General features: G+C 39.1%; 1 long non-coding RNA gene across 1 annotated transcript; it reads left to right on the top strand.

Moving 5' to 3' along the window:
- Nucleotides 1-290: 290 nt before the first annotated feature.
- LOC147752536 (uncharacterized) lies at nucleotides 291-6,182 on the top strand. Its single transcript, XR_015313809.1, has 3 exons — nucleotides 291-459; nucleotides 3,892-4,213; nucleotides 6,011-6,182. It is a non-coding gene; the product is annotated as an uncharacterized LOC147752536 (long non-coding RNA).
- The last annotated feature ends 10,395 nt before the right edge of the window (nucleotides 6,183-16,577 follow it).

Raw genomic sequence — 16,577 nt, 5'->3', positions numbered from 1 at the left:
CCGCCTTGTGTCTTTCTCCAATCGCATTTCAATTAAGCTGCAATTGGCTTTAATTAAGCTGCCGCTTCAGATCAGTCTAGACTCCACACTTTAGGTGCATATATTACTGTCTTACATTGTCTGTCATCTGCTGCCTCTGCAAGGATGTGAATCAATCGAGTCGGTCTTCCTTTCTTTTGGTGGAGATCACCGCAACACTATTAATAGCGTGACACATGAAGATTGGTGGCCTGCCGCGCTCTATATGCATATATATGCTACTTCCTACTTGTCGTCGGGTCCACGCGGGCGTAAACAAGACTGTGCACCTAATGATAGCATGACATATCCCGGAGAGCAGGATACGGGCCATAAGACGTACGTGGGTATGACATGTGTTTGTTTGCGGAAGGATGCCAAGGAAGCATGTGCCTTTCTAACCCATCGGTAAACTATCGGAAAATCCGCCCCTGAAAGTAGGTAAGTATATATCTTGTTGGACAAATGAAGCGCTTTCAATCGTTGCGTCCTCTACTAGAAGAGATTCCGGGAAGCATTCAATAGCGCAACCGATTATGCACTAGCGAATACCGGCCGCAGGATTAGATCGCCCTGCCGAATGACAAACGTTTACTTCTAAGTAATGGTTCAGTATGTTGCAATTCATAAGGGTTGGTTTGGGACTTCGTAAAAGAAACTTTTTTAATGACAACGGGGGAACATCGGCTACTATTGAACAATTCCGCTTAAAGTCAACAGGACCTTCTCGATCAGTTGAAAGGGACTCAATAAGCAATTGCGGGTCATTTACATCTTACGCAAAACGTACAAAAGGCAAAGGAGTGAATTTACGACAACCCCAATAAGCAGGCATCGTGATCAAGTTAGCTAAAAGATGCCTTGTATACCAAATTGTTATTAACGATGAAATGTAAATCGTTCACAATCCAAAGCCCAAAATGTGTTCCGCTGTGAAGCCTACAACGAGTATTCGAATGTGATTTTTTCCAATCCGCGTAAACAGCTTGTCGTCAACGGTGCAGATCTCGAAAACTAAAATGAAAAAAAAGACCGTTGACACTTTTAAAAGGTCTCCAAATCATTTTATTGACATCCCCTCAAGCGAATTCAAATGAAACTAATGTCAACATGTTGAGCATGAATCCTTTCGGGCGAGGCCAGCAAATACCTCATATACGATCTGATAATCAGTTCCACCATCTTATGCCTAAGCATTTAGTAAATTTCCTTTTGTACAAGTGCCACGTGTATATGAAACTTTCAATGACTTATATAATAATCGTATACAGTAGAAAATACGATTATATCTTTCTTAAACATGGTAATGGTAAATCATTAATATCTTATATCTACAGTTAACGGATATTGTACGCTTTTCGCATTAATTATCTCGTTAATAATTATAAGACACGCATAAAACATCGCTAATTTCACAGACACGTAAATTCCAAACCTAAATGAATTCTAAACCTGATATTGCAGTCCATTTAGAACGAACGCCAACGTAATATACATTTCTGCTGTTTTGGCTCAGCTTGACCGGTAATCGTAGAATGGCCGCATTGATACTAGAATTTTAGTTTAGATATCGATTAACGTTCAACTTTGGTCCTCAGTAAAAGGAACCTGTTTGTAGGTGTGTGAAATGTCCTTGCAATTCACCCTTTCAGATTAATAGTATACACATACTTTGCAGAGTACAAAACACTAATATTGTTCTATGCTAGAGAAATGAAAAAAACATCCGACCAATCATCTTTGCTAGAACTTCAAGCGGCACTTAGAGCCAAACTCCGTGATGTCCGCCAAGGGCAACGTAATGCTTAGATGCTTAGCAACCAGACAAAACGATAGGCAACGTGACTAGACTGAAAGAGGGTTAATTGGCGATATTTAATATAACTTTTCTGTATCGATATTGTAGCTAGTGTTCAGCCGAAATGCAGTAGGACAGCTAGAACGAATCGAACCTAACAGGGCCGGGGCAGTAGTGGCCTATTTCGAATGATAATATTCTGGCTGTGTTTTAGTTAAGCTGCCCTTACTACGCAGTGGGCAGCAGGTAGTCAGACAGATAAACATGAGGCGTGTTTAGCCAATATGTGACACAGCAGAGGGTTGTCAGAGCCCAGCTATTCGGGCGCTTCTTCAAACGTCGTCCGAAGAACAATAGCTTACGCCTGTACCGGTATTAACCTGAACGTAGCGCTCAGAGGAATCTCGGGCGGCGTTAATAACTCCGCTAACGAAAACCGCGCCGCGTCAAATAGTTGAAATTTCTTTGGGTGTCAACATCGAATAGGGTTTGTCTTGTTTATACTGAACTCCATTGGTTATCACTAGCTAGAAAGCCTCTCCATCGATATAATTGTAGGAATTCTCAGCCAGGCAGACGTGCTAAAGCCATGAACAGCGTTTTCAACAATAGCCACACAGGCAAACCGCACTTAAAACATTGCGCTTACGCGTTCCTCATGGCAAATGTTAGGCTAAACATTGAAAAAAAAATTAAAAAATAGAACAGCTCGACAAAAAAAGTAAGCTTCAGAAACTCGAAGTTGACAGAAGCCGACCAAGGTTTTCGTAAAAAAAGGAACCTGGAGTGCATTACTGTATAGTAATGTTCGTACTATCGTTCCTGTACCCGTATGACGTTATAGTGGTGAACTTTGGAAAGTTTATTTTGGAAACATATATAGATATAGATATACAAAAGTTCAATTTATGATATAACTTCGTGCTGTAATGCATATCTGCACAGCTCATAAATTTGCAATTTTACTGTTATCCATCTTGTTTGCCCAAACCGCCTTCGGCCCTTGCACCAATTGTCGTCCGATTAGTTATTTTTTAAACATTTGTTGTAGTTGCCCTTAGCCCCCTAAAGCTTCTAAATGTAAACTAACATCCCACAGAAAGGCCGAAAAAGGCTCAAAGCGTTCCAAATGTGCTTGTTTTATTGAAAAATTACAAACGAATTGTCTTATCAAATGGATCATAGCCGGTGGTACAACTGCAACAGGAAATATCTGTTCACAAACTGGCATAGGTAGGTAAGTTGGACGAAATAGACCGACACTGAAAGGGCCAAATGTATTGTAACTTCACGAAGTAGTTTGCAAAGCCTAAATAGAAAACGAATCGATTGCCCCTTGGGCGTTTCATTGTCAAATAGAATGTGAGCAGGTGGGGTGCAGAAGGACACGCAGCAAAATACACAACAGCTATTTTATGGTAAATCTAGCCTATCTTTTCTATAACTGAACTGCAGGCCAAAACGAACGGAAACCGTTGGCCTTCGTTTTCCCTAACTATTGTTAGGTTTGGTACAGCAGATTAAACGTCGGTCGTAAATAAAATTATTTTTAATACACCCAAATGTTATTTTGAACGAATTATTCGTTACGATATGTCTCAAACAGCAACAGAAGTGTTTTACACAACCAAATTTACAGATTTAGTTAGAAAATAAACAAAATGGATCCGCTTAATGCGAAAACAATGACTTTAGTTTTTTTAAGGTTATTGATTAAAATATTAGCTGAAATAAGCACAGTAAGATATATTATTTAAGCATTTCTGTTAAAACCATTTAAACCGCCACTTGTCTCTACTTCGCATGTCCTTCTAGGCCCTTCTAGGTTTCATTTACTTTGGCCAGGTAAATTAGGTCGATGACAAAACAGAAAACAGAGTTACATATCTAGATTCAATCAAACAACATACATAATTCAGTACTGTCACAATAGAAAAAAGATTTAAGAGAGATCTTTGTGTTCCTGCTGCGTAAGAGGTCGAGGCTGTAAGCATTCAGCAGCATTACCCTTCATTTGTCAGTGTTAAGCTGAATAATAGCAAAGACTTATTTAGCCTTTTTTTTTTTCTTTACAGGAAGGTGGACCGGTTATTTTAGATCTGCCTGTTGGCGTTTTGTAGATAGGTTTATATTTGGAGTTCGATTAGTAGTGATGATATAAACGAACGATGAATTTAACATATCGATAACAATCGCTGCCAAGAAGAGATATACGGAAATTATCATGACAACGATAACACATTGGCCTTGCGTAGGAAAAATGGAGAAAGACTGCGTGTTAAACTATCGCGCCCCCCATGCGGACTTATGCCTTATGCAAGTTTACCCGATTCAAGCAGTGACCATATCGGTTAATGATAGAAGCGAGTGTAACAGAATTAACGGCAATTCATAAAGGTAATTTTTTTTAGTGTTGCAAATTGGGGTTCCACCCTATACTTATACATATATATATATATATTTAGTAAGTAAAAAAAAACTCCATATTTTATTATTATGATAGTAGCTAATATTTTAACATAATATTGGTTGTTACAGCTAAAATGTCTTCAATTAATACGTATGTAATCTTACTTGAGGTCATTTATAGCTAGATTAAAATTTGATTCAGGTAAATTTCTGTTTTCCATGAAGGTCCATTTTTGAACGGCATCTTTTTAGGCTATTTTAACATCAGTCATTTTGTTTCTCTTTAGTACTTTATAAACATTACAACTGAATAATTTACAATAAATCGAAAATAGACAACGTTTGTTAAAGTTACTACTTTCTGGTTTCATTAGCAGTGTTTAATCGAAATAGAGTTTTCGTTCTTATTTTTATCATTTGTAATAACAAATTTATCTATGTAAGTTTGTTTTACATCATTCTATGTTATTTGCAAAGACAATCATCATTGACCTGGGAGCGAAGTCGGTCTGCGTCTATAGTCTAAGCGATGCCAGATGACCAACAGCTTTCACCACTTATTCCATTCATAATCCTACCATATGAGACCGTTTTTTTTACAACATAAATAAACTTATTTCAGCTAAAAGTAACGAAGCAGAGCGATTTACAAACCATTGCTGTTCCAGATTCACCCGGTCTTCAAATCTCTAGGAGCATAACAGAGAGCACCCTTTTACTCGTAGACGCTATTTGGATCAGTAATTTCGATATGGGCGTTATGGCTACGGTCAGGTGAAAGTCTGACACGGGTTTGTGATAGAAACGTCGTCTACTTTAGTAGATAATACCATTATCTGTTTAGATTTGGCTGGCGGTAGCGCGAGACAAAGAAGTTGAAGTGGGTAGAAAGTTGGATCGGTGAGGCACGACGCCAGGTCACGATCTGGGCAATTTCTTTCTTCCCTTGAACTATGTTCAGACAGAGCGAAACCCTCAGGACAACTATCTTTCTCTTTACTCCCTGCTGTCATACTCCGACTCTTACAACGTCATATCCAGATGTGTGTAGTTACTGTATTGTTTCGCATCAGTTGCACTTGCACAAGTTATCTCGATAAAAAAAATATTTTCAGCACATAGAATTGCGGTATGTTATTGCATAATCCGTCTCATTTTTCTTCACCGCGAAAGTGCTTCATCTTCAGCGAAGATGCTATGGGTAACTAGCTATATGAAACGTGAAATATATTTTTTCTATCGAATATCGTTCCCAATTTACAGTCTATGATTAATATATACTAATACGTAAAGAAGTGGCTGAATTGAATATGATCTGGGGAAACGCTGGTTGTATGCAATGCAAGCTACCATGACACTTATCCTCAGAGCCGATTATTATCTCCGGATATACGTACGAGCAATAGAGGATCGTAACGTCCCCTGAGTATAGTCTTCCGTAGAGCTGTGCTACTGCCATCAGTGTCGACTTTTAATGCAGGTACTAGGTTATTGGCAGTCATTGTTCTTGATCGATGTTGCTGATTCGTGCCCCATGCATCAGCGTTCAAACGGAAACGTGAATAGCGGATTAACTATTTTTGCTCGTACGAGTTATATTGTTTCTTCTGCTATTGAGACACCTATTTCATGGCTGTACGGGAATGCCATTTTACTCTGTTTGACTTCAACTTCACCACCAAGTGTTAATGTATTCCTGAGCGAAATAAAGCGCAAAGGGGGGCGCTAACGATGTCATTTATGAAACGTATAAAATGCGTCACTTCGTGTCCATTCTTTTTTCAGCGCGTCATGGCGAGCGGACGGATCATGACTCAGAAATGATGGTACAAAACTATTTGTTCGGACACGTCTCAAAAAGGTTCTGTTTCGGCACACGCTAAAATAATTCAGGGGGGAGCCAACATCAAAAAGGAGACAACTAGTTCAGCTATTATTCATGTATTCGTTAAATACACCTCAGATCACCATAATATCAGAATTTTCCAAAATACACATTTTATAATAATAAATTTTAAAAAATTCTGTCCTCCATTTGTATGAAGATAAAAGTTTTATCTTGTGAGTTAGAGACTGGGTCGAAAATATATGTTATCAAGCACTCGTCTAAATCATCGGTAATCGTATTTGTTATAGCGCTGCTATCAGTACCATTTTTTTGTTTGGTGTATCTTTTCAAGTAAACGCTTTAATCACGGAATCAAAAAACCTGTAGCTAACTTTCTTCACGTGCAGTTTTGGCAAAGTTATTTTTTTTAATATAATGTCTCTATTAAGCTGAAAGCCTTTGGACGGCATGTAACAATGATGACACCTTGAGCTGATATTTAGCTGATTAATGCAAAAACCTATGTGAGTTAAAACGTTCACCTAGTCTACTGGCGGGCCCGATATATTTGGGCGAGCATTTGGACCGAGCTGTCAACATGTCATAGGAATTGCTCACAATATGTCATTCTCAGCACTTATCTATGAATTTGTTTTCATCTATGATTTCTTCCTTTAATTTCATTCAAATGAAGTATAAACGCAACCTTCCTTGTGGTCATTGTTACCGTTCGATTCGAATGGGCATATTTTTATCTTCGAAAAGGTATCACGTAAGATTCTTCGGTAAGCTATTTTAGGCAATAATGGCTCCATTGGGTTACAAGTATTACTGTAACCAACCTGTTTGTCAACCGGCTACTCCTCCTGTCAACATCACCAAAGTAGATCTGCCTTTGCTCTCAGCTAGCACAACGATAGACCGCACACCTTATTGTACATTAATTCGTCTATATGTAAAAAGGTGTACAATAATGGAGCTGATAGCGGTACAGCTTATCGTATTGGTCAGCATTTATGAGAGATGCAAATAGCCAGTTAAAGGGAAAATGTAAGATTTGTGTCATTTCGTAGCATAGACGGCTGTCGGTAATCTATCTAGTCGTTACGGAGTCCGTTGGCTGCCTTAAAAATGCATCTGGTATTGTTCATTTATTTGCTCTTGTCGAGACGCATGGGCAACTATATCGCATATACGGGAAAGAGCATCTCAACCGTTAGAGAATCTAATGCTGTTTCCATATTCCTATAGCACTGTGCCATAATGTTACTATAGATACAAGGTACAATGGCTATTAGTCTCATCATTGGAATGGGTCACTGGAATAAGACATCTTGAGTTCACTCTAATGGCTAGCGAGTCTGTGTTTTGATTCGAGTTGAATCACGCCATTTTGCATAGTCCACATTTAGCAACAAATTGGGTTTTGCCGACCGACGATAGAGATACACATATTCAAGAGATACATTAAAAACCTGTCGGCTGATTGAATTAAGTCTCTAAACGCTAACTTATTGCCGTCAACATAGCGTTTAAAAAATATTGAGATGGACGCCTTCGTCTATTACCTTCCCGCGTACCATATGTCAAATAAGTTTCTAGGTTTGGAAAAATTCACACAAGATGATGATTTTGTGACACAATATATAACAAGATACCCTACTGCACAAATGCTTTGTATGATCGTGACAAAATAAAAGAAGAGGTGGCCACAGCTATCGAAGGGAAATATAGCCTCGAAGAAAAGAATCACATATTCGGCTCGATACCGTTATCAGCTTGCCAGCATATGTTCTTGATAATTATTCGTTACAACTGAAAGCTCTCGACAATATGGTAAACATTGCATGCGTATAATGCCGGTATTAACATTTTCAATGGCTACATTAAACCAACATGGCGATACTCTGCTACCGTTTTACAGTGCTGTCACAAGGATTTCTCGAACAACTAAGCGAAGTCAGGATGGCTTCTTATTTCCAGCCGACACGACACATCAATGTAGCGATCTTGCGTCACGTATAATTCTTGTCAAAAGCAACAGCACCTGCTGAGCGAGTCATTTGCGTTGTTTATTCGGTTCTGCTTCCGTCATTTTTTTTTTCTTTACATTTAAAGATTTCTTTTTATTATTACTATTTATTATTGTTATTGCTACCACAATGATGCAGCGGCTGCTGCGGTTATCGCGGGAGCATTTGCAAGCAAAGCAGCGACTACGGCGCGATGCCATCTCATTTTTCTGCTCTTCTCCCTGCCTCTGTTTTCTGTTCTAGCGTTAGCAGGGGTGATTACGAACCAGCAGTTATGAGCATTACTAGCTAACAGCATTCCGCCCACTTCCGGATTCCAGATTTCGAATCTCAGCTTCTGTCCTGGGCCCGTCAGTTGGGTTTAATCGTGTCCTGGCTACTTCGTCCTGTTATTCTAGTATGTATTGTTGTTAAGGTCACTCGCCTTTTCTATCCCACCGACGCCGAGAGTTCGCAAAATTTCTCGGCTCCTTTGTCCGCCGACGGCCCGACAGCCGAACGGAGCGACTAACCTGATGTAGAAAATTAATTCAGCAAAGGCGAAATTATCAGTGGTTTTAAGTACTCAAATTAAGCCACGAGGTTTTTAAGTAACTTGTAGAGTCGCTTTTGTGCTTCAACATTTATCAGTGTAATAGCGGAACTAAGCCCTTAAGAACTGTATTAGTTTTATCCAAATACAGCCTATAGGCATCGGCCTTCATCTCCGACCTAACGTATAAGCCACCTCACACGGTAATAACTATTAAAATTTAGTGGTTAAACATTATTAAACTTTAAACAATTTTAAAACTAACTATTCCTGGATCTATCGCTAAATCAAAATGGCTAATAAAGTGAAACGTCCCGAGCAGACGTTAAGGTATTAGGGCATATCCCGAAATTATGTAAAAATCTGGCTACAATTAGAGTATTCTATAAAGCTTAACCTATTTGATAATGAAACAATTGAAAATACGGATACGAATCGAACCGTAAAAAAAACCCAGAAACTTGCAATTGCCCTAGATCATGGACAGTCTAAGATAGGCAACCCTAAGGCGTATTTACGTTATATTGGCTGGTAAATGCGATTAAACATTTAGTACCAAATATCAACATCTCATGGTCATCACGCTGCCTTGATACGTGAAGTCATGACACAGAGGCCCTATAATTTTAGATTATCCTTATAGAATTTATAGGCTGTGAGCCATAAAACGTTTCTTCAATTTCAACAAACAGACCCATAGAAAACCTTCGCGGCGCCTTTGATGTCCCACATTTTTTCAAAAAAAACAAAGGCTGCCCTTTCTAAAAACGTATTGGCTACACTCGAATAGATCTTCGGGACCATAATCTCGCCATAAATTATACGCGCAATAGGGGCTTGGGCCATATGCTTTTAATCCTTAGCATAGAATCTCGAATTTTTCTATACTCTTTCTGTATTTAGTGTTTAGTGCGTTTATGTGGCCACATGCTAAGTTTTATAAACTATTTGAAATCAAATAGATGCTCATTGGTATATCGCTTTTAGAATGGTCCAATCAGGTATTTGTCCTACGCTCATGTCTTATTACAGAGCATTAGATAGATAATAAATTAACTATTTTTAGTTATTATAGGCTATCAACTAAAGCCCAGAGGAGTTAGCCTGACTTCATTGGTAACAAACATACACCTGTAACTGCAGCCAGTTAGACACATCGGATATGTATTTTTGGTTAGAAATAACATTTTAAAAATAGCAATTGTATCTATTTCTTTGTATCTGTAAACTATCATATTTAGCGTTGTGAAAAACGCGCAAACACTTGACGCAAAAACGTTGACATACAAACATATGATATCGAGATAAACGACTTCTATAAATTTGCAAGCGTATATTTGTAGAATAATCTTCCTCACTTATCGAAAAAGAAGATTTACCCAGCTTGCAAGTGCCAACGAACTCTTCAGATCAGATCCTTTAAAGCATTGTATTTATTTCCTATGCATATGCTTATGTTTATGAATTATAAAATGACATGAAAGAACTTTCAGAGTGATCTGATTTTAAAAAGAGACCTCATGTTGATTTGGTCTGTTGGTATCTGCTCGTATTATATAAGAAATATTCGATTCGCCCTGTCCCTACGATGACGGCAGTCGATTTATTGTCGGCCGAATTGCCGCAATGCAACGTTTCTCCTCATCAATTAGAGAAGCCATTACCGCTGTACATGCTGTTCCATAACGCGATTCTTTTTGTTTCTAATAGAGAATAAACTTAACGAACTCGTTCAATTCATGTTTGTAAGTATCGGCGGGGTGCCGATGAGGCCCTCTTATAGTATACAAAGCTTACGACACCCCAGCGTCTAAAAATAGCAGATTCACTCCATCGTAGTCTTCTTCGAGCGTTTCGGCCAAAAAACCAATATACGCGCGCCAATATTATGAAGGTCGACGCACTACTTGAACAATCCACGCCCGCACTGAAGGCACGTAAACATATAAACACCTATCCCAACTGCTGTGTGCCTCGAATAAGGAGGAAGATAAGCGTCTGTTAGGGGTTCGACCATTCGGATAGATAAAACGAAATTACCTACAATTATTAAATATCAAGAAACAAAATGTAAATATCAACAATGATAGAGAAAAGGTATCCAAGTGAATAAGATGGGGGGTAGAAAATCCAGTCGCAAAACAGGATATAAACGAACTGATAAAAATGTCCTCATTTTCCGGACGAAAATGTACCCAATAAGGGTGATTGAGACCTTTCACACTTTTCGGCTGCATGCCTTTAAGCCCTTTAAAAAGCTCAAGCCAAATAGTACATGACCTCTTTTTTTTGCTAGTTAATTATTAAGATGTGGAGATTTATATTATATTGGCTTAATTTGTTCCTTAGTTCTGACTTAGATGCCGTACTCTCTCTCTCTCTCTCTCTCTCTCTCTCTATATATATATATATATATATATATGCGCAAGGTATGATATCTAAATCTGGACTTTTGTCAGGAGTTGTTTAAAACTGTATCTAAACAAAAACAGAAGGCTTTTTACATATTCTAAAAGTGTGATTTAATATTGCCATTATTCATTGCGGTTGGAGCGCCAACTCGGGATATAAAACTTTCGCTCGACATTCGAAATGTTGTTTCTTTATTCTGTAAATAACTTGTCAATAATAAAGCCACATTGAAGCATACGTTTTATTCTTCATGCAGAAAATCCAACGGAATCAAACTTTAAGCTAAGACTACTAACACTGCAAGGGCTTAAGACACCCAGACAATGCAAAAAGGCTCACTGTTAGATTCTACCTGGACGACCCAATTAGCAACATGTACCCTCTTCTCTCCAAACTACTAATGTCTTTGAGAAAAAAAAAATAGCTTTTGAGTGTTTTGATAATTGTTAAGATCAGAATTCTATTGAAAATGTTTCAGTTTGTCTCATGGAGATATCTTTCGAACGTTTCTTGGCAATAACATAGACTATTGATTCCGGAAACAAGAAAAAAGGTTCTACCGGTAGCTCGTCTTGCATGGAGCATGCTGATCAGAACAACAGCAGATAACATCCATGTACGCAACGACAAACAGCTCGCCAGTATTTAACCGAATTCGAATGGCTAACTTTTGAACTAGTTAGGCGAAAATTACTACTCCTTAATAGGCGATTCTTTATTTTTTTTTTATCTATCCCAGCGCTCTAACAGCTTCTTATAAGCCAAATATTTACTTATCCTATTAATTATTCTCGTTTGGACATGGAAACCTTCGTCGTGGAAACGTCGACTTAGGTCAAGGGAACAAGCGCCTTGAAGCAAACGTTGGCTATTTCTTTGTTCAATCCAAGAAGTAATTAAGGCATGGCGATGAGGTCTGACATGATTATCAGGTAACTGAATTGCATGCTTTCGTCTGCCGTGCCCACGGTCCACGAGGACCGCGAAGCGCATTCATTGTTTTATATTTCATATTAACAGATTGCTCTTGTCTTCATCGCAGGAGTCAATGTCACCTTAAGTCCTAACGTACGGTTTCTCTCTAAGGCAATACCGGTCTCTCCCTTGGTCCGTCTGTGGGAACCGTACGCTTCAAACCGGTTCCTTAGTGATTAAAGCTGACACGCATTTATAACTGGTCTGGAGTCAATTAAAGGGAGACCCATTATTTATTCAGTTTCCACATTTCAAGTATTTGAGTGAAAAGTAGGTAATACGTTCCATGTGAAATGTTAGTTTAGGCAGAAAGAACCCTTAAAGTCTATGCTCTGGTTTCATAACGAGTGCCACAATACATTCTCGCGCTTTGGGTTCCGACATGGAATCACCTACTTGATAGCCTTTAACACTTTTTGTTCCTGAAACAATTGCGCCATTTACGAATTGTACTTTCGTCCAAAGCCACTTTGCCTAATCTTTTTTTTATTACTCTTCGATAAATACAGTTTTCAAAAAAAAAAAAACACAGAGTAGACTAATGAACGTTGATTTCCAAGATTTTTCCTTCTGAACTTAATTCTTCTGGAGCAAACTCAGTCGGTTACCATTCGCAGTTTCTAAAAAAGAGGAGTACTTAGAAGTTAAATTTCGTTTGCAAGTGTTAATGCAGAAGTTAAATAAATTTAAAGTTTACCGGAAACAGTCATATGCACTGGCTGCCGCGCTTGTGAGCTTGATGAGGTGCGCCGGACTCCGCCGTGAGATATGGCCTCGGGGGTTACGTTTGACTAGCGAAAATATAATGACGATTCCTCTTATCTTTGTACTTCAGGCTGCTGATCTGCTCAGTCGTAGCTTAAGCATAGAGGTGTGTGACTGTTTAATTATGGTCATTATCATGTCAGATGAAGACAGTTCGACGATCCGATTTAACAAGGTTTGAAAATAACATCTCATGTACTAAACTCCATTTGTGCCTAAGTAGTTCTAGTTCTGGATATAAAAAAAAAGAATAGTTGAACAACTTCTCGTTGTGGCGCCTAGTAGTAGTAGGAGTATTGCAGGGCTAAACTAAAGGACTTCAGCAGTAGAAAATAGATTTACTGCTAATATAGGCCTGTGTGGCTTAATAAAGCTTAATATCTCTTGCCTAATAATGTTGTATAATTAGTGAAGCATCCCATAACATATGTGGATACTGATGGGGGGAATACCTCTTGGCAATCTTTGTTGAAAATAAAAGAACTCTATGTTTACTTAGCTCACACACTAACATAAATGGCATACTTAGATAGCTACCATAAATCTCATCCTCGTCTTTTTTTGCATACCGAAATGTCTGAATAGAAGGCAATTGTCCCTCTGTACAAAAGTGGACCTTACGCTTTCTCTATCTAGTACAATATCGTCGTATGCTAAACAATGGATACGCGAAATATCTACCCTGCGTCACTGATTTTCGAGCTACGAGCTCTGTGAGGGTTGTCGTACTTTTGACGATGGCAAATTTTACGTACATAACTTTCCTCGCTCTGCCTACTCATAGCCTCATCAAAGTCGTCGGCCTTTACTGTGCCTTTGAGTGAACGTATTATGAGACGCTGTTGTTTTCCCGTTGCTGCCTACTGTCAGATCTTGAAATCGGGCTTGTTGTTTATCAGAGAAGAAGTAAAATCTGCCCTTCCCAAGGCAGGGGGTGGCTGTGGCTGTCTTTTCCTCTCTGCTCTTTCATGGCTAAGAGGGGTGCCCCAACCATTAGAACGGGGTGCTCTTCTTTCATTCAGTTGTTTTGAGCACCATATTTTGTCGTTGTTGTCGTTGTTATCGCTGTTGCCATTGGTGTGCGCTCCTCGCCGCAACATTCGAATCCTCTATTCCGTGGGTCCGTACGTTTGCCCGAGTACTCGGTGCCGCTTCTTCAGCGGCACCGAAACCGCCTGCGCGGACCGTTCAGTCGAGCGGCGTGATCTGAGCGGGCAGGTGCGACGTAAGATCAGGCACCAAATGCAGATGATCTCTTAGACTCAGAAGCACAGGCGATCGATAGATCCGACAGTATAGCATACATGCGACAGGCCTTTCTTTCATGGAAACAACACAAACAGACAGAAAGGGAGTCTTAAGAGGAAAGGGTAGAATAGGGCACTATTTCAGGGTACACATGTGTATATAGAAGAAAACGTATTTAAACCAGAAGAAACACAAGTACAAGTTTTCTTTGCTAAATCCACCATCTTCTATCTTTGTATGCTAGTCTGATTATATAATATCGAGTCAGATTGTGATTTAATACGGAACCGCGTCCAAGCAGCGTTTGAGTGTTCTGTTTCGTGCGTGACGTGTGAATGCAAGCGGGCCAAAACAGAAATGAGCCCCCCAGCCATCTTACATGACCCGCCTAGACCTCTTTTAACATTTGCAGTTATTACAATAATCATTAATTCAGCAGAGTTACTTGTTAGTGCTAGCAGAATTTCTATTGCTAAACAATTTGAAGAACTAAAACGTTCGCTTTGCGGCTTTCTCTGAATTAGAAATAAAAATTACCTAGGGAAACATAGTGGCTAATAGCAGGATTCGTCTCCATTCCGTTGTAGCAAAACAATTAGTTCCTTCTCTGGAACCAGCTGAGAGCGCAACAGTTGTTATAGCGGACAAAAGACGTCAGGACTGGCGACAGCAGCAACGGTGCTTAAGCCCAGAAACGCCACTGCCATCTTAACTGGACGTCGGCAGCTGTCCTAACAGACATTCCCTCTGTATTGTTTTCCGTTCTTCGCGGTTCGTCGCTGATGAGCGTGTACGCGATTCGCCAGCGGAGCAATTGTAAGTCGTCTTCCCTCGCGTGCCATAGCCATCGCAGTACAGAGTAGTTATCCGCAGCTACTGTTGATGCTGTTGAGTTTTCGACTGAAAGCAGACTCGAGAAACGTTGCCAGCTCTAATAGAATTCAAATTGGAAGCTATAGTAGCAAATAGCAAAATAACTGCTAGCTTTAACAGAGACCGTCCAAAGATCGCGTAATAATATTAAAAGCGCTGATAATCTAGCGCTGAGCTAAAGGATGGCGACAGTGAAAGATATAGCTATTTTAAGAATAAAATGATCAGTTTTATAGCAGATTCGATGGATTTTGTCCGCGTCGCTATAAGGTTGAAAAAGGATGAGCACACCTCTATTATGATAGGAAATAGTGCATTTGCTTATAATTGACTTCAGTCGTGGCAGGATTGAGTCTATTTTGAGATATTCAGGTAGCGTCAACCACAGGTTCAAGCAAAAGGATGCACTGTATTCCATGTATAAGAGCTTATTCAGGAGGAGGTGTTCCTCTAGCAGAAACAGTAATCGAAGTATTTATAGCGGGGAGCTTCACTAGCATGATTCGATTATAGGCGGTTTGCCTTATTTCGTAAAGCTCCCTTTAACTGATAATAAAGTAAGGACTTTTTCATAATCGATTAATAACCGATGCATCTGACCGATTTATCATTCTGTATATCAAACTAACTAATACTATTAATAAAATAAGATCTCCTGCCACCCTTGTAAGATGATGTCTCATTTACCATTTGTTCTTTTTCATTCAAGTCGTATTTTTTTAAACGGCAGAGACCATTTGTGACAGGAATAATTATAAATCAGCCTATTGCGACTTCTCAGTCAATTGTCTCGGTTAAATATTGAAGGTGCTTTAAATGTAATGCACTTATAAATCTATGGATTTGGTAATACCAACTACCGGATGATGATAGGTATAATAGGCCGGATTATAAATGTAATATAATTACATCAGAATTTATATATATATATATATATATATAGGGAGCCAGCTGTTTACAACAATGCCTAGCGACTTAAATACCAGTCGTCAAAGCAGGAATATTTGTTTATTCCATATATGATATCCTAGCGATCGTCAAACCAGCCATACTCGTATCTAGGATAGTAGAATCAATGCAATTGCTCTCCGTCTATATCAAAATATAGGCAAATGGCCTTCACCCTACGGTCACGTCCAGTACCGCAACAAAGATTGTACGTAACAGTCACAGAAATGGAAAACCTTTTGTTGCCATCTATAGTGCCTTTGCATCCTCATGCTTGCCTATAATGGATAGTAGATCTACACTCTGAATGTTAGACTCGTCCAGACGCTAAGGGGCTGCTAAGTAAAACGTAATAAAAGACATTGCACGGTTCGCAGCTCTTTAATACGGGTAACTTTGCCAGCTGCTGACCTACGAATAGGTCATATTTGTCAAAGAGAAAAGTTAACGATTTTACTTATGTTTTCGAAAAATTAGCGAAACATTTAGAGTTTGACGAAGCACACCGATTGTTCTGTTGAGTAGATGCCTTTCAAACAATAAACATTTTATCTTATTCTTCCAGAATATAGACCTATAAATTTGACTGAAATTTAGTACAGTATCGCCTCTTCTTTGAGAACGCATGTGTATTCTAGACTATCATCAAACGTCACTAGCGTTTCAACGGACGGAAATCTCTCGACCAACTCCTTCCCAATAGATAATCAAAAAGGATATGAGCAAAGAAGATATTCG

Source organism: Varroa jacobsoni, unplaced genomic scaffold (genome assembly GCF_002532875.2).
Source record: "Varroa jacobsoni isolate VJ856 unplaced genomic scaffold, vjacob_1.0 scaffold_1179, whole genome shotgun sequence".
NCBI classification, from domain to species: Eukaryota; Metazoa; Arthropoda; class Arachnida; order Mesostigmata; family Varroidae; genus Varroa; species Varroa jacobsoni.
Note: the sequence above shows the minus strand (reverse complement) of the source record. Positions and strands in the feature narration are given on the sequence as shown.